The sequence below is a fragment of the Acinonyx jubatus genome, chromosome A3 (assembly GCF_027475565.1).
Source record: "Acinonyx jubatus isolate Ajub_Pintada_27869175 chromosome A3, VMU_Ajub_asm_v1.0, whole genome shotgun sequence".
Taxonomy (NCBI): domain Eukaryota; kingdom Metazoa; phylum Chordata; class Mammalia; order Carnivora; family Felidae; genus Acinonyx; species Acinonyx jubatus.
Window position 1 is genome coordinate 118,671,907 of NC_069388.1, and position 22,230 is coordinate 118,694,136.

A 22,230-nucleotide genomic window follows, 5' to 3' on the forward strand; every position below is an offset into this window, starting at 1 on the left:
GAACATTAAATATTTATTATTATTTTTTTGTTTTCCTCATATCAGCTCTCTTTTCTCTTAGATTCACTAATCCCATACTCTGACACTAGCTATGCCTTCTCATCTAAGGTCATGTTCAGAACAATAAACACCTTTACCAACTAACTGATAACAGATATTAAATTGAGTACCTCTCAGCTATGCTTAATCCTGCAGAGCACCTTTTGGTTTCCAAAGTATCCATGTGTCATTTGGAAAGTATTTCATCTTTCTACTCAAAGCTTTCATGATCAGATAAGAAAGTGAGTTTCTGTCATACACATTTATTTTATTCTTCAAAAAATATATTTTATCTCTAACCAATAAACTATAGCCCATAACAACAAAGCCTCCTCTTTAATTGTCAAGCGACTGATTATTCAATTTTAATAGCTATGCCACTCAATGATTATGGCTGTCATTTGAAAAAATGGAACTCCTGTGCCTCTACTAGCATCTTTAGTTTCCAAATAGCTTAATGTCAACTTTCTTTTCTTTTTTTTATTTGAGAGAGACAGAGAGACAGAGAGACGGAGAGGGGGAAAGCCCATGTGCAAGGTGGCAGAGAGGCAGAGGAAAAGAGAGAGAGAATCTTAAGCAGGCTCCATGGTTAGCGCAGAGCCCAACACGGGGCTCAATCCCACATCCCTGGGATCGTGACCTGAGCTAAAGTCAAGAATCAGACACTCAACTGACTGAGCCCTACCCAAGTGCCCCATCATTTTCAAAAATACAATTTAAGATATGTTAGGTTGCTTCAGTTTATTGCTATATAAAATCACAGGTGTACCTGAGTCAGAGGGAGGAGTGTGGTGAAGTACAGAAAAATAGTACAACTTTTAACTAGCCCATGCCTTCAAATGGCTACCTTTCATAACCTTTAGGGAAAGGCTGTAATTGTGATTCATCTTTCTCTTGAGGGTGAAACCAAAATTTTCCTTCTTACTAGAGGCTATATGCCTCCTTTCATGAAGCTTAGCTATCTTAAAACCCATGTAGTTGGAACAAGTCACATTTCCCCCTAAATTGTTCCCACCTCACCCCCTAACAGGCAAGTATTCTTTTAACAACCAGCTCTCCCAGTAACCTTTCTCAAACTCAGAGAAAATTATAAAAAAGCTCTTTACAGAGAACACAGAGATTATTCATTAAACCACCATAACATATTATCAACAGTTTTTGCCACCTGTCCCAGGCTTAGGAATTCTTAATGTAACTAAGCCGTATATACCCACCCTTCCCCATTTTAAAAATTAATTAAAGAAAAAGAACTATTTTTTAAAAAACATTATGAAGTAGTTATCTCTTAAGCCAAAAGGCATATTTTTACTAGATATATATTATGTGCTAAACCACATACTACATACTTTGTCTTATTTTGTCTCATGCAACCTATGTAAAGTCAGGTGGGAAGTAATTATATAACAGATGTGAGGGCTGGGGAAAGGAAGGAATAATTTTTTTATCTAAGATTCACAAAGAAATTCAGCAAACAGGACCAAAAAATCAACAAGTAACTGAAAGTAAAATGAGCCATGAATAGGCTGCTTGCAGATCAGGAGGTAAATTCAAAATAAAACAAAACAAAACAAAAAACACTAGAAGCTGTTACAATACACTTTTATTCTTTTTGTTTCTTGCTACACACGAATTCTTAGACTAGTAATGAGTACCTTACATTTGTAAAGAAGTAAATTCAACTGGACTCTGGCTCCCCTAAGTATAAAGACAATTTCCAAAATCAAAATTACAAATGAGAATTCCTATTTAAAATTTAACTTCTAGCCAGCAGACTAAGACAAAAATAAAAGGTGTAGGGATTAGAGCAGAGAAAGTTACTAGGAGAGATACAAAAACCTAAAGAAGTACAGACTCTGGGGCCAGAATGCCTGGATTCAAACCCCAGCTAGTAACCCTGGGCAAGTTAATGTCTGCATCCCTGGAGCTCCTGCAAGGATCAAATGGGTTAATATGTGTAAGTGCTTAGAATAAAAGCCTGATAAATAGAAAGCACTGTATAGTAAAATTATCCTTTTGTAGGCAATATGATTTTCTATACAGAATACCCAACAGACTCAGGAAATTATCAGAAATAAGAATTCGGCAGGTTGCTAAATACATATAATTCAATTGTCCTCCTATAAGCCAACAAAGAGAATGTAAATTTCTGGACTTTTTTCATATGGAAATGTTCAAAAAAGCTTAGAGAATAGTACCAAGAATTACACCACCACCACCACCCCCAACACCACAGGTGCCTACTTTAAACAATGATCACATCAACTCATGGCCAATCTGGTTTAATCCCCACCCACAGCTTCCCCTCTACTTTGGATAATAATGAAACATATCCCAGACATATCCTTGCATCCACTATCATTTCAGTATGTGTCTCTAAAAGATAATGACTCTTTTTTAAAAATTTTTTTTACATTTATTTATTTTTGGTAGACAGAGAGAGACAGAACACAAGTGAGAGAGGGGCAGAGAGAGAGGGAGACACAGAATGAGAAGCAGGCTCCAGGCTCTGAGCTGTCAGCCCAGAGCCCGATGTGGGGCTCGAACTCACAGATCGCGAGATCATGACCTGATCCGAAGTCAGACGCTTAACTGACTGAGCCACCCAGGCGCCCCAGATAATGACTCTTTTAAAATATAACTACATACTGTCACCACACCTAATAATTAACAATAATTTCTTAATACTAAATATGTAGTGTTCAAATTTCCCTGATTATTTCATAAATATTTATGTATTAAAATCTGGACCTAAATAAAGTCCAATCATTGCTATTAATCTCAGGTTTCCTTGTCACTTCTCTTCTTTTGTTCCCTACAACTTATTCATTGAAAAAAAAAACAAGTTGTGTGTCCCAAGGACTTCCCCAAAGCCTTGATTTTGCTGGCTGCATCTCCATAGTATCATTTCATTTGTTTCCCTGTTTTCTGTGTTTCCAGTAACTGGCAATGAGAGCTAGAGGCTTGATGCAATTCAGGTTCAAGTTCAATTTTTTTAAAAAATATTTATTTATTTTTGAGACAGCACAAGCAGGGGAGGGGCAGAGAGAGAGGGACACACAGAATCTGAAGCAGGCTCCAGGCTCCGAGCTGTCAGCACGGGGCTGACATTGGGCTCACACTTGTGAACTGCGAGATCATGACCTGAGCCGAAGTCAGACGCTTAACTGACTGAGCCACCCAGGAGCCCCTCAAGTTCAATTTTTTAGCAAGAATACTTAATAGGTAGTGTTGTGAACTTTCACTGAGAGAAACCTAATGTCTGGCTGTCTCTCTGTGATGTTAGCAGCCACCAATAATCTTTACTTAGGTCCTGGGATTCATGACAAAATGGTGATGTTCTACTGATCACTCATTCTTCATTTATTAACCGGAATAATCCCCAGAAAAGAAACTTCCTCTCCTTAACTACATGGTTACTTTCAGGTACAGTGGGATCCTTAGCATACTCCAAAGAAAACTCATGAGTTTTGGGGGTTTGTTTCTTTTTTTTTAACTATCATTATGCACTCATGGACTTAAAGTTGATGTGACTGAGTATACTGCAGTTATACTTACGATACTCAAAATGTCTCCTCTTTGGCCAGCCAGAGCCCATCCAATTAAGCACCTTCGTTGTTCTGCCACACCCTGTTCATGTTTGATAACTTCTTGGCAGAGATTTCAAGTGCCCAGGTCTGCAATCATCTTTAACCATAAGCCGCTTTCCATATTCAACTCATTTCCTTCTTATTCTATATTTCTACTAAACTGAAAATCCCTAATTCTTCATTATAAATCAGCTGTGTTATACACTCTGAATATTATGATTGAACACAGACCCAGAAATTATCAATTATAGCACTATGTCTCACTGAAGTCTACTTTCAGCATTCCATTAAATGCAACAACAACAACAACAACAAAAGAAAAAAACAAAAAAAAAACCAAAAGCTTCCGAACCTATTCTCTGCTGGCATTCCGGCTCTGGCATATTTTTTCATGTTCTATTCCAAAATTTGGGTATGGTTTTTTAAAATGCACAATGAAATTTCACTGTTTTTTTTTCTTTGATGAATTGATAAAATCATCAAGTATGGGGAAATGGTCAAACTCTTAGAAGTTGAATTATTCTGTACCATAATTCAGACTTTTGGAAATCCTCATACCTCATCCTTAACATTAAAATTCATGATGCTGTGACTATTTGACGTACTTAATGTATTTGCTATGCTATGCCCCCCTAAAATCATAGAAATGGCATTATCAGTAGTAAAGAGATATTTACCTTACTTTACTAAAAAAATTAAACATTTAAAGCCCTGTCACACTACAGCACCAGCATTCATCACTGTGGAAAAGCAGTATCCTATACTTATTGGCCATTTCTTCATAAAACACTGAAAAGTCATGGCTTTGGTGGTCAAAAATCACTTACATCCGCAATTTTTACTACTTTCTTTGATACTAAATCACAATCAGAAATTACATTACTGAATGCCAATTCTCCTTGAAAAAAGCAGGTATGAACTGATATCCTGGTGCAATTTCTTTTCTTCGCAGTTTAAGTGCACCCTTTCCCTGCAGCCAACGTTGCTGGGCTTCGATCACAGGAACCAATGCAACTTTTCCAGGCAACACTGGCTTTAAAACTAAAACAAAGACCACCAACCACCATCACCACCAACAACAAAACAAAATAACAACAAAAATCCTCTGCCCCAGTATGGATTTCTCAGTGACAAAACAGTAACACATCTCTATGAAGTGCTGGTATGTTCTCTGAACATCAGTGCTTTCATCCAACTGAAAAACAAAAAATTCTGCTAGCATGCACACATGACAGTAATTGCTTTTCCAGATGGTATGCCTTTGATAAGGGATTTTTGCCAAAAGCTCATTTTACTTTCTCTCCAAGCATAATATTTGCCATTAACTTTGAAACTGGTTTTACAAGCTTCTCACTAGTAGTGTGAGTTGACCTGTTTTTTGCTATGAGAAGGGTAACTGTGAATAATACTTACTGGTGTGGTCTTCTCCGTCTTTAGCAACAACATTAATCTCACACTGAGAAGCATTATTTTATAAAATTTATACACATTTCACTTTTCATCACAAGTCTAAAACGTAGTATTTCTAAGGCAGAAATATTAATTCAATTCCCCAGGGTGGCATGGAAGGAGAAGAGCCAAGCCTGTGCTCTTTCCATCATCCCACAGAGAGAAATGTAGCAAGGGAACACCTATTCCCTCAATATACCTTGTTGACAATTGTTTTCAAATGTTTGAGTCCAAACATTTTTTAAAGGTACCATTTTAACTTAATGTAAACTGTAATCTAAGACATAACCTTATAAATGTTCTAGGGCCATAATTCAGGTACTGATTTTATTTTGCTTTGATCCAAACTCAAAAGCACCCCCCCCCCAAAAAATTTACAAAAAAATATTGTCGAAATGTATTATATAAAACTTCTGTGAAATTTTTGTTTGTGAAATTTTCACTTTTCTTCATTTTCAAAGGGGAAAATAAAAAATATTAATAAAGGATATTGTGTGAAAGTTTGGAAATAAATGAGTGGGGAGATATAAGAAATTGATGAATTAGAGATATCCTAATTTAAGGAATTAGGCAAATAAACTTGGCTATGTTGCACTTTCACAAGTAGAACCATAGTTAGCAACCACAACCAATTCATTAGCAAATCCAATTGATCAGAACTGCCTATTCCCTAATCTTAACTGCTCTTGAGATCTGAGCATAGTACTATACTGCTCAGAAAGGACTTCTAGAATTTGATTTTATGTGCTCATCTTCTGACTGTTTTTAAATGGTTTTCAAATGAGTGTATTTAGCTTCTCTAGCCCCAACAGTAAACCTTTGTAGTGAAAAATGCCTTCAACTTCATTTATAAGCAAGTTATAAATAATTTATATTCTTCCCCATTATCTAGAATCATTCTTTGCAAAGCTTGGACATTCGACTAATGTTGTTAAAAAATAAGAGAAATGTTCTGGAAACAAGACAAATTATATATTTAATCATCATTATTATTTGATTCAAAATGACACACAAAAAAATTTAGAGAAGTACAAGATATCTACTAGCTGCCAGAACAGTTCTAAAACTTCTCATCAAAGCAATCTCTTTTTCATCTATTTGATTCAAGGTAACTTTTCTTTGACAAACATTGTTCAGTTACACCAGCCCCTTTAGAAGATAGTCATTTATTTTAACTGACGCAGTCAGGATTTTCCAATGTCATGGATTCTTATTATTTTAGAACTTATTGCTTTACATATTCTTCTTCCAAAACAGAACAAAATTAAATTAATAATCCTAGTAATAAGTGATACATTTTTCTCAGATCTTTTTCTCTGTATTCGAGCAAGATTAATTTACAAACCTCTATAATATATACAGAGAACCACCAACTTTGACCTGCCCCCTAAAATAATAATTTTCCATACTTCTTGCCTATTTGGAAACACATAATTAGAAAAAAACTTTTTTTTGTTTTTAAATAAATACCTAACTGTATTCAGTTTAGAATTTATATGTATTTTAGAAAAATAGATAGCACTATGTTTTTTGTTGACACTACATTTCCATTCATTGTTTTGAACTGGCATTTGTAGTCTTTAAAGTGGGATCCACCCCATGACTTGGAAGTGTCACTTGATTCTTTAATTACATATCTCCCTTTTCTGGTCCAAGTGAAACTGACCTATCAGATCCCAAAGGTCCTACAGAGACAGTCCATGTAAAAGTGATACCTCTTGGTGAATAGAAAACCCTTAATAATAAGTTTAGGAGACCAAGAACAAAAAGGTTTCCAAATCAAACCAAAGGACAATCACTAAGGTCTCATGTATCATGTGAGCAGACTCTGTCAGAATGCTTAATTCATCTTGCCTATCCCAGAGGGTCATACATAAAATAATTACTAAATTGACATTTTTAATAAATAATAATAATTTAATAAATAATAAAATTAAAACTATTATCTAACCTAGTTTACTCAGTCTCAATCTGCACCCAGTATATTCCTTATAATTGACATCCTTTACTAATTATAAAGATTATCTCCCTTTTAAATCTGCATCTTTTCTGTTTTGGGGGCAAGAGGGTAGGGAAGGATGAATTCTTCCATAAAAGCTAAGCATTCTAACACAAAAACTTTTAAACTTATGAAATCTGTATATAGAAACCAATATTACAAAATGACTTCCAAGGAGTCAGATTAAAGTAAAATTGTGCCTCAAATACCTTAGAAAAAGTAGAAATTCTAAATGTTGGGGTCTTCATTTGGAACCAAAATTTTCTACTGCATGATCTTGCTGATGGTCCTTGATTTTATCATCAGAGTCGGTTCCAGTTACATTTCCACTAATAAGGACAGATCTACAGTAGAAGAAAGAAGATACACTTAGTCTACTGAAAACATTACAGATTTAGATTCTATTACATATCATTGTTTCCCTGTAAGCACACGAAAATTCTTACACAGACGCTTTATTCAAGAAATGCCAATTCTCATCCTTGTCCCTACTACAGATTTTAAAAATTGAAATTAAAGATTAAAAGCTCAATAATTAATTAATTAATAAGAGATCATTAGTTACTAGCTTTAAAAAGGTTCAGATCCCCAATGAAGATATGTAGCAAACTGGGCTTTGCATCAGTATTCCGAGGAGACCGCGACCCTCAACTATTAGCTTACTCTCATCAGAATTGCTGACGTTACCCCAGCAGCAGTGGCTTCAGCACCCAGTTTTAGGTAAAGTGGAACAGTAGGAGGGAATGGGATTCCTCGCAGAAGATACCTCAATGCAATGGCTCCTTACCGGATCACTGTCACTGGGACATGACAAACTTGATTTTTTCTAAACTAATGATAGTATTACATCTTCCCATTTTTATCTCAAAGCTAATTCCTAACGGTGGGGGGCTTTGCAGATTATCAGAGGATGCATAAGAAATGTGAAACCTGCTGGCTTTCATTACTTAAAGCTTAACTGGTTTAGGCTTTACCACTCAGGGTTAAGTTTTTCACTAAATTTAATATTCCCTTTAGATCACAAAGACACAGTGGATTAGGTCCAGAGATGATCACTATATCACAGGTCAATTCAGGAACTGTGCCAGTTAATTCTACCTATGGCTTCCACCCATAATCCCTGGGCTTTATTCAAAACACAAACCATTCTGGCCAATTACCCTCTCCCCTATTTTCACACCCCAGTCTTCTCTGTGCTTTCTCACCCACCCCATGTGTTCCCCCACCACTGCCCTTCCTTTTAACCTTTTCCCCAGGGAACCTATGGAAACTCTTTTACATAGTGAAACAAATCACCTCTACATCCTCAACCTATCAGTGAACACTGCTTTCAACCTCTGGGCTAAATCTGGCTCTTGAGAAGAGCCCTCTACAGTGAAGGCTAACAAAGTAGGGATCAACCTTCCCCACAGTGATATTTCCAGACCCAAACTCACAAGCAATCCCATTCCTGCCTTCAAGCTCAAGCCATCTGGCTTCCTACTCTCTTCTCTTTGTCATTCAATATCCCAATCTATCATTCGTAACCTAGGTCCAGACTTGATCCCTTAGATGGGCTCTACTGCTCTCATTTCTCCAGGTAGTTACTGTGTTATTACCAGTCTCAAAATCTTGACTGTCACCCAAGCTATCCATCTACTGAGTATGTTACTTTCTTCCTTCCACTTCACCACCCTCAAATTCCTAATGCTGGTTCGATATAATCACCTGCTAGAGAGAAAACCCACAACCATGTGGACTGATCCTGCTATTAACATTAAAGTCTTCAATTTTATATATACTTTAATTTTCTTTAATGTTTATTTATTTTTGAGAGAGAGAGAGAGAGAGAGAGAGAGAGAATGAGTGGGAGAGGTGCAGAGAGAGAGGGAGACACAGAATCCGAAGGAGGCTCCAGGCTTGGAGCTGTCAGCACAGAACCCGACACGGGCTTGAACTCAGACTGCAAGATCATGACCTGAGCAGAAAGTCAGAGGCTTAACTGACTGAGCCACCCAGGTGTCCCTAAAGTCTCCAATTTTAAACAATGAATGCTATCCAGTGAGCCTTTTACATATCGTTAATCAGGTCCTTCCCCCATTATTCACACTGCCTTTCCTTCCAAACTTTTGGTACACTTCCTCTTCCGGTCCTATGGGAGGCGGGATGGGAAAGCGGTTTCTTCATGTTTTCCTTAACTGTTTGTGTAGGTTGTTATTATTATGAAAACACTATTTCTTTCATTTACTTTGAACATTTTTTCAATTGCTAGTTTTTAATATAAAAGTTTTTATTTTTAGGTGGCCAGATTTGTCTACCACTGCCTTCTCTGTTTATTATTTCTCTGCTTAGAAATTTCTCCTCCTTCAATGATAGCAGATAAATACTCTGATTTTTACCTTGTCTATAGGCTAATTGTTTCAATACTTCATTCCAAAAGATGTATGAAATGAGATTTGACTCTAAACTGTTTTCTGAATTGCCAACAAGTTTTCCTGACAACATTCAGTAATTCTCACCATCCTTTGGTTTATAAGGGGTTTTTTTCCCACATATTTCATTTGTTTTTCTAAAATAAGGCTGACTTCTGGGCTATAATCTGTTGCAGTAATGTAATTGTTGTTTCCTTATTTGTTTTAATTTGTGGTAAGAATATTCTTTGGTATTCTCATCTCCAATTTGTCCCAACAACAGTTAAGATACATTTTACCAGTTTCCCAGGACATGCCAAGTGATTTCATGAGTAAGAAATGGTTGCCCAGTCTACTCTGAGTACTGTGTCTTTCTTTCTGTTATGGTTGTTGCCTATACACATTGCTCCTTTCTGTTTTAAGGCATCATCCATTCCACTACTGAGTCAAGAACCAAAACCTCTCTAACCATGCTAGAAAGACACCCTTCTTAAATATTTATTCACCTGGAGCCAGATTCATAAATTCATAAAACCTTGCTCTTTGCAATTTTCCATGTTCTGTATGTGGTCTTTTCATTTATAAAATCTGATTTGCATAAAATAAAGGTATCTCATACACAATTTTTATTTCATAGGCCAACATTTTATCATCTCTGAAGTATTTTTCAGATTTTCCTATTATCTTTTAAGATCCACAGGTGTGTTTATTATTTTTAGTTTACATCTTTTGCATACACTGACATCAAAATATTTTATCAAAATTGAAAAATGATGTAAAAGGAACACATATTTTAATAGTCTCATTCCTATGTCACCCACATGCAGCTCACATTGCCCTTGATTGCTATTGGTCACCACTTTTGTTAGTTTTTTCTATGTCCTTCTAGCAATTCTTTACGTAAATACACTTAACTGAAGAACAGTCTTATTCTTCCTATCTTCTTAAACAAAATTCCCAGTTTTACACCTTACTTTTTTTTCACTCAGCATATCCTACAGGTGTTCCACGTTAGGGTCTGTTTCAGCATTGTTTTTAAAGCTCCGTGACATTTCATTACATGAATATATACTAGTTTGGGTAACTAGGCCCGCGATTGTAAGAAATTAGACTCCACAAATTTAAGTGTTGTTTTTAAAAGGAATTTAGAGTTCAAGAGCAGCAACTGTACAGACCAAACAGTACAGAAACCTATGTAGTGTGATTTCACAAATTTGTAATTTTATTGATAAATATAAGTTCTCTTGTACATCACTTTATCTTTTCTCTCAAGTTTACTGTAAGCCTATCTAAAAATCTATCAACTGTTATAGTCATATGAGAGTGAGGAGCCTCAGATAATAAAAGCTGCCCAATCTCACTGAGAGCTTCAATGGGCTGACAAAATGAAATACAGCTGCACAAGAGTCAAGACAGTTGCACAAGAGTCAAGACAGTTGTACAAGTCAAGAAATGTTTCATTCTAACTTAGTGGAATCAGAAAAGAAAAGGTTTCACAGGAGAAAGAGCCCCTTAAGTTCAACCCTAAACGAAGAAATACTCAAGAGGCAGATGAAGGCAAGAGAAAGCATGAAAGAGGGATCAGAATAAAGAGCTGTTTGAAATAGCACACCTTGTCAAGAACTCTAAGGGTTCCACTTCCACTCACAATACAGAGAGCCACAAAAGAATGTCAATCCCACCCTCATGACTAAAAGCCAGATCTATCAAATGAAAACTTCTCTTAAGCCTAACAAAGAGTCAAGGTCACAGGGCAACCAAGTAAATTTAATTCCAAAGAGGGACAAGTTCCTCCAAGGAGAGACCACACACATAACTTGTTTTACCTTCAGTAGGTCACAGAAAAAGAAGTGGTCACCGTACACGTGTATAAGAAAAAGAAATCAGCTAAGATTTTAACAAATTCTTAAAGACTAAGTGTAAACTGATGTGGCAGTTTGGAATGGCTGGAGACCCCAGACACACGCAGAGTTTACACTCAACTGTAAGTTCTTCTGCATGCCTCGGCCAGGTGCTCACAAGAAAAATTAAAGGTAAACCAGAGAGAGCCCTGCATCAACAGGCAAGCGTGCAGGAGGTTACAAGAATGGGCATGAAACCCTGCCTGACTCCTCAACCTTTCATCAAACACAGAGCAAAAGCCTAGAGCCACTAGGGGAAGGACAGAAAACCCTCTCAACCTAGGATCCAGGCAAAAATCTACTGCTTCAGAGGAGAATACAAGCAAAATGCCTCTGCCTCTGGAGGAGGAGGAGGAAACAGTCTCAAGCCCCAAGACACAGGCAAAGATACACTGATACTAGGAAAAGGTAGAGGCAAAAAAAAAAAAAAAAAAAAAAAAAAAATTCTGCCACTTTTGGGGAGGGAGCAGGGAAGAGTTGTGGGAAAAGGATCCTGCACCAATACCAAAAGAGATCAACTACCACATGACCAAATACAAATATATGGCAGAATCTGACTACCACAAGGGAGAAAGAGCAGAAAAGCTAAGAAAGCCTCACCACCAACACCCAGGAACATAGGGCCTGACCAGGATTGGGTCTGGACTAGGACAAGAGAAGCCTGCCCTGCCCCACAGACACAGGCATGGGTAACAAGCAACAATAATCACTGGGCAGAGGGACAATAACATAAAGAGAAATCTCTCTGGTACACAGATATGCAAAGACTGTTGAAAGATGAGGGTGGTACAGGAACACAGAAAAAATCCTGTAATACCACATGCCACACTCTAGACACAAGGGAACAGCAGCCAACTGCTGGAGAAATTTGAAGCCTGTGGTACAATGAAGGTAATGAGGGCAAAAGAATCCAAACCTCACTCGGTTCATGATTAGATTGACTCAACCTCCAGCACAAACAGCCTAACAAAAGAAGAGGAGCGTTTCAATCTCTCCTATTCTTCTGTACACAATGATGAACATTAAATCAAAAATTATGAAGCATACACAAGAGCAAAAAAATAATAATAATAACCCTTTGTCAAGAGATAAAGCAATCAACACAATCAGAAATGATTTTGCTATTGAAAGTATCAGCCATTTAAAAATAACTATAAATATGTTAAATGGTCTAGTAGGAAAGATGGGAAACATGCACAAACAGATGGACATTTTCAGCAGTGAGATGGAAACTGTAAAAAAAAGGCAAAATATAAAAGATAGAAACAACAGAAAAATTCTATTAGAGAAAAAAAATTCCTGAGACAGGCTCAAAAGCAGTCTGGACACAGATGAGGAAAGAATTGGTGAACTAAAAGACAAGTCGGTAGAAAGAATCCAAAATGAAAACAGGTAAAAAGAGTGATGGGAAAATACAGCTCAGGGCATCCAAGAGCTGTAGAATTATAACAAAATATCTAATATTCAACTGAAGCCTGAAGAGAAGGAAACAAAAAAAATGAGATGAAGAGATAATGGCCAAGAATTTTTCCAAATGAATCCAAGACAAGAAAACAGCAAAAAAATCCTACAGAATCCGAATCATAAAATATACCTAAATGCGTGTGTGTGCGCGCGTGCACACACACACACACACACACAAATATGTACGGATAGATCATAGCTAAAATGCAGAAAGATAAAAAAATCCCAAAGGCAGACAGAGAAAAAAAATTACTACATACAAAGATTAAAATTTCCTTCTCTTCAGGAAATTACACAAGCAAAAGACAATAGCATAGAAAGATTAAAAAGCTGAACATAAAATTCTATCACCAGAAAAAAAATTTTCAAAAATGAAGAAAGAAAGAATGTTTTGACAAATAAAACCTGACAGGATGCACTGCCTGCAAACATCAAAAATGTTAAAGGAAGTTCGTTAGGCAGGGGTAAAAGTTACCAGGTAAAAATGTAGATCTACAAAAAGAAATGATGAGCACTATAAAGAGAAGGTAAATATAAAATACTGTTTTTTTTCTTATTTTTATTCATTTTAGAATGAATGAAGAACATTTAGAATGAAGAACACAAATAATGTATTGTGGGGTTAACAACATATATACAAGCAAAGTTTATGACAACATACATAAAGAGGAAAGACAGAAAATAAAGTATACGGGCATAAGGTGATCATGTGACACATGAAATAGTATAATGTTATTTACACAAACATTATCAAAAGTTAAAGTTGTATCTTTTAAACCCTAGAGTAGTGATTCTCAAGCAGGGGGGTATTTTACTCCCTCAGGGACATGTAGCAAACTCTGGAAACATTTTTGGTTATCATAACTGGGGGTGGGGAGTGGGTGCTACTGTCATCTAGTAGAGAGAGGCCAGAGACGCTGCGAAAATTCCTGCAATGCACACAGAATATCCCCTCCAGTCCCCAACAACTATCCAACTGAAAATACCAGTAGTGCCAAGGTTGAAAAGCCATGACTTACAGCAACTGCTAAAATATATGTGTATATATACATAGATATACATACTAACATATGTGTATACATACATATCTGTATTTATACATGTGTACATAAGTGTATACGTGTGTATATACATGTATATCTATATATATAGAATAAGCCAAGAGTTTACATAAAATGGAATTATGAAAAAAGACTAACTCAAAGGATATAATAATCAATATTCTAATCAGTAGAAGATAGAAAATCACTAAGACATAGAAGATTTGAAAACACTATCAATTGACTTGACCTAACTGAACACTTACAGAGTATTCTACACAATGAGAGCAGATATATATTCTTTTCAAGGGCACATGGAACATTCACCAAGAAAGACCATATCCTGGGCCATAAAATGAACCTCAACATATTTAAAAGAATTAAAGTCAAATGATGTATTTTCTCTGACCAAAACAGAATTAAATCAGAATAATTAAGTGAAAAATAAAGAATTACTGAGGGTTAGGAATTGAACAACACACTCCTAAATTTCCCAAGGGTCAAAGAGTAAGAAATTTTTAAAATATTTTTAATTGAATGAAATTTAAAACAGAACATATCAAAATTTGTGGGATACCACCTACATAGTTTTTAGAAACAGAAGAGCATTAAATGCTTATATTAGAAAACAAGCAAAGTCTTGAACCAATAATAATAAGCCTTCATCTTAGAGAAGTAGAAAAAGAAGAATAAACTAAACACAAAGCCATTAGAAGGAAGAAATAAAATTGAAAAAAACTACAGAAAATCTATGAAACTGAAATCTAGTTCTTTGAAACATTCAATAAAATTGAATAAACTTCTGGCTAACGTGATCAAGCAAAAAAGAGAAGCCACAAATCATTTATATCAGGAATGAAAAAAGAGCACCACTAGAGATGTTATAGCTATTAAAAGGATAACAAAAGAATACTATGAACAACTTACGGCAATACATTTTACAACTTCCATAAAATGTACCAATTTCTTAAAAATCTGAAGATAAACTACCAAGTTCACTAAAAGAAGAAACCAGATAATAAGGATAGCTCTTAATATATTAAGGACATTTAATTCATAATTTAAAACCTTCCCGTGAAGAAAGTTCCATGACAAGTGGCTTCCTTGGTGAATTCTACCAAACATCTACAAAAGAAGTTATACCATATTACATAAACTCTTCCAAATATACATAAGAAGAAAACCGTTCTCAATTCATCTGATAAGCACTACTCATAAATTTCAGCATTACTCTGATACAAAAATCAGACAAAAGAAAAAACTTCAAGAAAAATTAACTACAGGCTAACATCCTTTCATGAATATAGACACAAAACATCTTAAACAAATATTAAAAAAATGAATCCAGCAATAAAGAAAAAGGAATATATATAATGACCAAACAATTTATCCCAGCAATGCACTATTAATATTAATATTAGTTCCACATATGAAAAAAAATCCACCAATGAAATTCACCCTAACAATGGACTAAAATATAAATGATCATCTTAATAGATGTAAAAAAAAAATTAGAAAAAGCCCAGCCATTCATGATTCAAAACTCAGAAAACTAGAAACAGAAGGGAAGGTCCTCAGCCTAGGACATGAGTCTACAACAAATCTACAGCTAATATACATAATCATGAAATACTAAATGCTTTCCCTCTAAGATCAGGAATAAGGAAAGAACATCTGCTCACCACTCCTATTCACTGTACTGGGCTGCCAGTACAATAATGCAAGAAAAATGAACAAATAAAAGCCTATAGATGAAAAAAAAAAAAGAAACAAAAATGCCATTTTTTTTTTTTTACAAATGATAGCATTGTCTATATAGAAAATCCCAAAGAATCTACTACTGAAACTGATAAGACAATTTAGCAAAATTGCAGAATACAAAGTCAACACACAAAATTCAATTGTACTTCTATATGGTAGCAATGAATAATTAGAAATAAATGAACAAAACAGTAGCAATTACATTAATATCAAAAAACATTTAGGATAAATATAACAAAATAAATGGAAGATTTGTATGCTCAAAACTATAAAACTCTGAGTGAAAAATCAAGGATCTTAATAAATGGAGATATACTCTTCTCAAAGACCAGATCCATCAATATTGTTAAAACAGCAATTCTCATGCATTTATAGATTTAACCTAAGTCCCAATTAAAATCCCAGGAGATTTTTTTTTTTGTAAAAACTGACAAGCTGATTCTAAAATTTATATGGAAATGACAAGAACCTAAAATACTCAAGACAATTCTGAAAAAAAAAGAAGTTGGAAAACTTACAGTACCTGACTTCAAGACTTTGTATAAAGTTATAGTTATCAAGACCTTGTAATTCTGGCATAAAGATAAACATACAATCCAAGGGAAAGGAAGAGACAATCCAGAAACAGATCTACAAATTCACAGTCAACTGAGTGTCAACAAAAGTACCAGGGTAATTCAGTGGAATTGGCTTTGTAACAAACTGACAATCCCTTTGGTGGGTGGAGGAGAGCCTCAATTTATACCTCATATCTTATACAAAAATTAATAGACCTAAATATTTAAAAATGCAAAACTATAAAACACCTAGAGCAAAATTTAGGAGAAAATTAGGGGATCCCAGGTTAGCCTAGGGGTTGTCAAACTTTTTCTGCAAAAGGCTATACAGTGAATGTTTTAAGTTTTATGGGCTACACAGTCTCTACTGTAAATACTCAACTCTGTCATATTGCAACCATAGGCAATGTGTAAACAAATGGGCATGGCCATGTTGCAACAAAACTTGATTTACAAAAACAAGCAGTGGGTTCAGTTAGGTGTAGTCTGCCAAACTGAGTTAGACAAAGAGTTTTTAGGTCTGACACACAAAGCACAAATCCTAAAAGAAAAATTGATATATCACAGTAAAACAACATTTTTAAATTCTACTCTTCAAAAGACAGCGTTATGAAAACGTAAAGACATGTCACAAACTTGGAGAAAATATCTGCAGAAATTATCTGCCAAACACAGACCTCATAAGGAACGTGTTTTTGGAACATAAAGAACGTTTCAATACAATAAGAGATCAGCATTCGAATAAACATAATGGCATTCCAAAAAAAAAAAAAATTTGAACAATGCTAAAATGACAACTCTAGCAAGCAGTCTCATTACTTGGTACATGTGTTTAATCTTTCCTACTGGCCTTTAGGCTCCCTGAAGCTAGACTACTCCTGTCTGAATACAGCATCCAACATTCCAGCTTATACAAAAAAGATAACCAACAAATGAAACAAAGTTATCAGGACATTTTTTAAAATATTTATTTATTTATTTATTTATTTTGAGAGAGAGAGAAAAAGACTGCAGGAGAGGGGCAGAGAAAGAGGGAGAGAGAGAATCCCAAGCTCTGTGCTGACAGCACAGAGTCGGACGCGGGGCTGGATCTCATGAACTGTGAGGGCATGACCTGTGCCGAAATCAAAAGTCAGACGCTTGGGGTGCCTGGGTGGCTCAGCCGGTTAAGTGTCCGACTTTGGCTCAGGTCATAATCTCATGCTCCGTGAGTTCGAGCCCCGAGTCGGGCTCTGTGCTGACAGCTCAGAGCCTGGAGCCTGCTTCACATTCTGTGTCTCCCTCTCTCTCTGACCCTCCCCCATTCATGCTCTGTCTCTCTCTGTCTCGAAAATAAATAAACATTAAAAAAAAAAAAAAGTCAGATGCTTAACCAACTGAGCCACCCATATACTCCTATCAGAGCACTTTTCAAGTTAATTTTTTTAATGTTTATGTATTTATTGAGAGAGAGAAAGAGAATGGGGGGGGGGGGGGAGGCAGACAGAGAGGAAGACAGAGAAATCCCAAGCAGGCTCCCCACTGCCAGCACAGAGGCAGACACGGGGCTCAAACTCACGAACCATGAGATCATGACCTGAGCTGAAATTAAGAGTTGTACACTTAACTATCTGAGCCACCCAGGCACGCCATTAAGTTAATATTTAGAGTAGTTAATATACGTACCTGATACAAAAAGTAAACTGTCTTAAAGAGTTATGGTAAACAGAAAATTTCCCCCAATCATCCTGCTCCCTTTCCTTGTTTATTATGTATTCATAGGTATTCTATACATATAAAAGCATTTATATTTTTTTTTCAACGTTTATTTATTTTTGGGACAGAGAGAGACAGAGCATGAACGAGGGAGGGGCAGAGAGAGAGGGAGACAAAGAATCGGAAACAGGCTCCAGGCTCTGAGCCATCAGCCCAGAGCCTGACGCGGGGCTCGAACTCACGGACCGCGAGATCGTGACCTGGCTGAAGTTGGACGCTTAACCGACTGCGCCACCCAGGCGCCCCAGCATTTATATTTTTTTAATGAAAGTGGTGACATACTTACACAGCTTCTCATCATGATTTTTTAATTTAATGTACCTCAGAGTTTATTTCACATCATTCCTTATAGAATTCCCTCATGCTTTTAAACAATTTCATAACATTATATGAATACATCATAATTTACTTAATATTCTCTCACTGATGAATTCTTGTGTTGTTTCAGTATTGACAATGCTGTAAATAATATCTGTGTACTTATGAAGTAGAATTACTAAATTAAAAGAGTATCTTGATTTTATTTTTTTTTAATTTTTTTTAATCTTTATTTATTTTTGAGAGAGAGAGACAGCGTGTGAACAGGGGAGGAGCAGAGAGAGAGAGAGACACAGAATCCGAAGCAGGCTCCAGGCTCTGAGCTGTCAGCACAGAGCCCGATGCGGGGCTCGAACTCACAAACTGTGAGATCATGACCTGAGCCAAAGTCGGACGCTTAACTGACTGAGCCACCCAGGTGCCCCATCTTGATTTTAAATTACGATAGTCTTTGCTGAATTATGCTCCACAAAGTTTATCAGGGCTTAAAATACATATATGGAAATACGTCAGTAAATCTTCCAGATCAGAGAAATTAAAATAAAGCAGAAAATTCTCTTAGTATAGCCCTAAACAAAGTTGTTTTGAAAATTTTGAACTCTAAATAATCCAAGATACCTGTTAATCCAAGATAAATGTATACTGAATGGCAATGAGAATTGTGAGGCTCAGCATGGCCCCCCTCCACTATCCCAAAATCTTTTCTATTAAATTAACGTAATAATTTTTTATTTAATATTTATAACCTGTCTATTTCTAAGAGGACTTGGAGTAGTTACAAGTTAAAATACAAGGTAAAGAGGATTCATCACAATAAAACTATATAAATAAAATTCAAAATTAGACACTGCTAAACAGTTGGTATAGGCACATACTACCCTCTAAAGATGGCTGCCATTGATTGATTCCTTCTCTCTCCTTGTGCACAAGTCACTCCATCCATCAAGAGATGGGGCTAAAAGGAGGGGAAGTTGGTTGGCTCAGTTGGAAGAGCATTAAACTTTTGGTCTCAGGGTTGTAAGTTCGAGCCCCACACTGGGTATAGAGATTAAATAAATTTTAAAAAGAGAGAGAGAGAGGGAGGTAGGGAGGGAGAGGGCTTATTTCCTAGCTCCTTAAAACTTGGCTGGCCAAGATTTAACCAACAGGATGAGGTAAAAGTGATCTTCTCAAGTTCTAGAAACCAAGAGAATTGGCAGCTTCCTTTTTCTCCCTCTTGGAAGCTAGAAGCCATGTAAGAAGTCCAACCACCCTGAAACTAGCATGCTGTGAAGAGGCCACGTGGCAGACATGTGACAAAGCTTTCTTAGACTGTCCAGCTCTGCTCAGCTAGCAGCTGACAGATCCCTGCTGAAGTCACAGAAAACAGAAGAATCCTCTAGCTGAGCCCTGCCCAAATTCCTGATCCACAGAACTGTAAAAAAAATTACAAATCAATGTTATTTTAAGATACTAAGTTTGGGGGTGATTTGTTATATGGCAGTAGGTAACTGAAACAAACACCTTCAAGCTCATGATATCAGCAAGTTAAAAAATTGAGTATCAAATTTAGTTCTATGTTTTCCAAGTTATAAGTTTTTAATTTTTGATTAAGAAGAAAACATAGGGGCACCTGGGTGGCTCCGTTGGTTAAGCGTTCGACTTAGCTCAGGTCATGATCTCAGGGTTTGTGGGTTCGAGCCCCACAGTAGGCTCTGTGCTGACCGCTCAGAGCCTGGAGCCTGCTTTGGATTCTGTGTCTCCCTCTCTCTCTGCTCCAACCCTGCTTGCACTCTGTCTCTCTCGCTCAAAAATAAACATTAAAAAAATTAAAAAAAAAAAAAAGAACAAAACACAAATTTTGTATCTGAACCATATGCACTTGTATAAAGAACAATGAACCTTAGTCCACTAGGTTTCAAATTAATTTTAGAAGATACACATCATTCAAATAATGTTTCTTACAGATAGATTCTACAGACAGAGAGCAAATCATTAAATCAGAACTCAGTATTAGCATTTTCATGTCAGGAGAGACTGAGATGACACGGTCCTGGTACTTCTGTTCTTTGAAAACTTAATACAAGAAACTAGATGAATACATAATTGAGATATTCATTATACTACCTTCTCATATTTGATGTTTTAAGTGAGCTTTTGATAGACACTAAGTAGCTGTCAGTTTACGATTAAATCTTCTAATAAGAACACACAGAATACTCTGTAAGGTTGGAGACATACACATTAATAGCATAAAAAAAAAAAAACAACCTTCCCCCTAGAACTGCTCCCACTGAGATCACCAATTTCTTTAATGTTACATCCCATGAAAAAACTTTGGGCCACCCCTACTTATTTCATCTTAAACACAAATAACAATTCCCTTTTAGTCACTAAGTGCAGCCCACACTCAAGGAATGGGGAATTAGGTTGTATCTTCTTGAAGAAGGGACGTGTCTGCATAAATTACTTTGAATTCTTCTGTACTGGGTAAATAAATAAGTAGGGGCATTTATTTATTCAGTCACTTCTTTTAATCAGCATGGACCTAGGGATATTTATTTTATTCTCTCCCTTACAACCCAATACTACGTTACTTGTTTTGTTGTTCAAATTTTTCCCGTTTTGGCCACTGGAAGCTCTTTCTAGTTGACTCCTGCATCCTTTTGCCAAGCCCCGACATTTTGGGATTTTGAATATATTCTTACTCTCAGCACTACGAAATGTTCAAGACCCACCGTGTATATTCCTGCCCCAGTCCTAGTATCAGCCTTTTCCCAAACAGCCTAGCTCTTTTTATTGGAGAATGGTTTTAGAAACCAAGATCTGGGAGTGCTTGTGCTACCAGGGCGTCATTGCTCCTAGTCCCTCTCAGTAGACAGATGATGCGTGTATATTAGACCATTTATATAAATATATCTATAATCATTTCTGTATCTATTAACCTAAATATGAGTTCATACTGATGTCTCTAACTCTAATCCAATACCACATGGTTCATTCTAGCCGGTCCCTTGCCAGGCTTATCTATAACCTCACTCTGCAAAGTGAGAAACTTGGCTCCCACAGTTTACCATCTATTTACTTGTTTAATGCTCATATACACATACAATGGTTTCAGAATTGTTAGCCTACACACTCCTGAATTTTTGTCCTATGTTTTTTGTCATTCCTTCTGAAAGTCTTATTAGAAGGATCCTCATTTTAGATGTATGTGTTCCTAAGGTCCTTCACCTAAATAATCTCTTCTCTCTGCACATTCTACATTGATGATCTTTCACATCATGACTTGAGTTCCCTTCCAGATCACTATCTCTAGCCCAGATCCCTCTCCTCAACTCCAAATCCACTTATCTATCTTCTGGATTGGCACCTCAAATTGAACTCATCTTCCTTCCCTAATCTTCTCTAAGATTCCCCTACTGAATGGCATCATCACCATGTACCTCCTGCACAAGCAAAATCTTAAGATCAGGTCTGTCCTCTTCCCCCTACATCTTCCTAATATCCAACCATCAAAGCCTCAATCGTTCTCAAATCCATCTACTAACTCACCATCCCATGATCCTACCACGGCCAGCCCAATATCACCTCTGACTAGAAATATTTGTTAGAACAAACAAATAAATAAGACAACTCTCTAAATGATCTTACCACCTTCAATTTTACTGGGCTCTAATCTGATATTCTCCACATTATAGCCTGTGTGATCTCTCTAAAAAACCAGATCACATCTCTTTTTCATGATTAAAATCTTTTAATAATTCTCCATTCCTCCCAAGGTAACACCCAACTACCTTGACACTGTTTTCAAGGTTCTGTGTGATACTGTCCCTCATTATCTTTCTGGTGTCATCTGATCCTTTCTCCTACTCTGTACTCTCTGCAATCAACTAATCTGAAATCTTTTCAATTTCTCCCTCTTGTCTTCTTGTCTCAACACAGATGTTCCTTCTTCAGAAAGTCAGCTCCTGCTCTACGCTCACATTCC

At 36.3% G+C, this 22,230-nt stretch overlaps 1 protein-coding gene across 11 annotated transcripts in view; it reads right to left on the bottom strand.

The window, feature by feature from the left end:
* NCOA1 (nuclear receptor coactivator 1) overlaps positions 1-22,230 on the bottom strand; it is a 237,848-nt gene that overhangs the window by 175,161 nt on the left and 40,457 nt on the right. For 10 of the 11 annotated variants that reach the window (XM_027033311.2, XM_053201163.1, XM_053201160.1 and 7 more), the window contains one exon: positions 7,284-7,418. The gene's annotated coding sequence lies outside the window, so the exon portion shown is untranslated. Of the gene's footprint in view, positions 1-7,283; positions 8,028-8,102; positions 10,875-22,230 lie in introns of those variants that run through there. The other variant, XM_053201162.1, reaches the window with a different exon arrangement.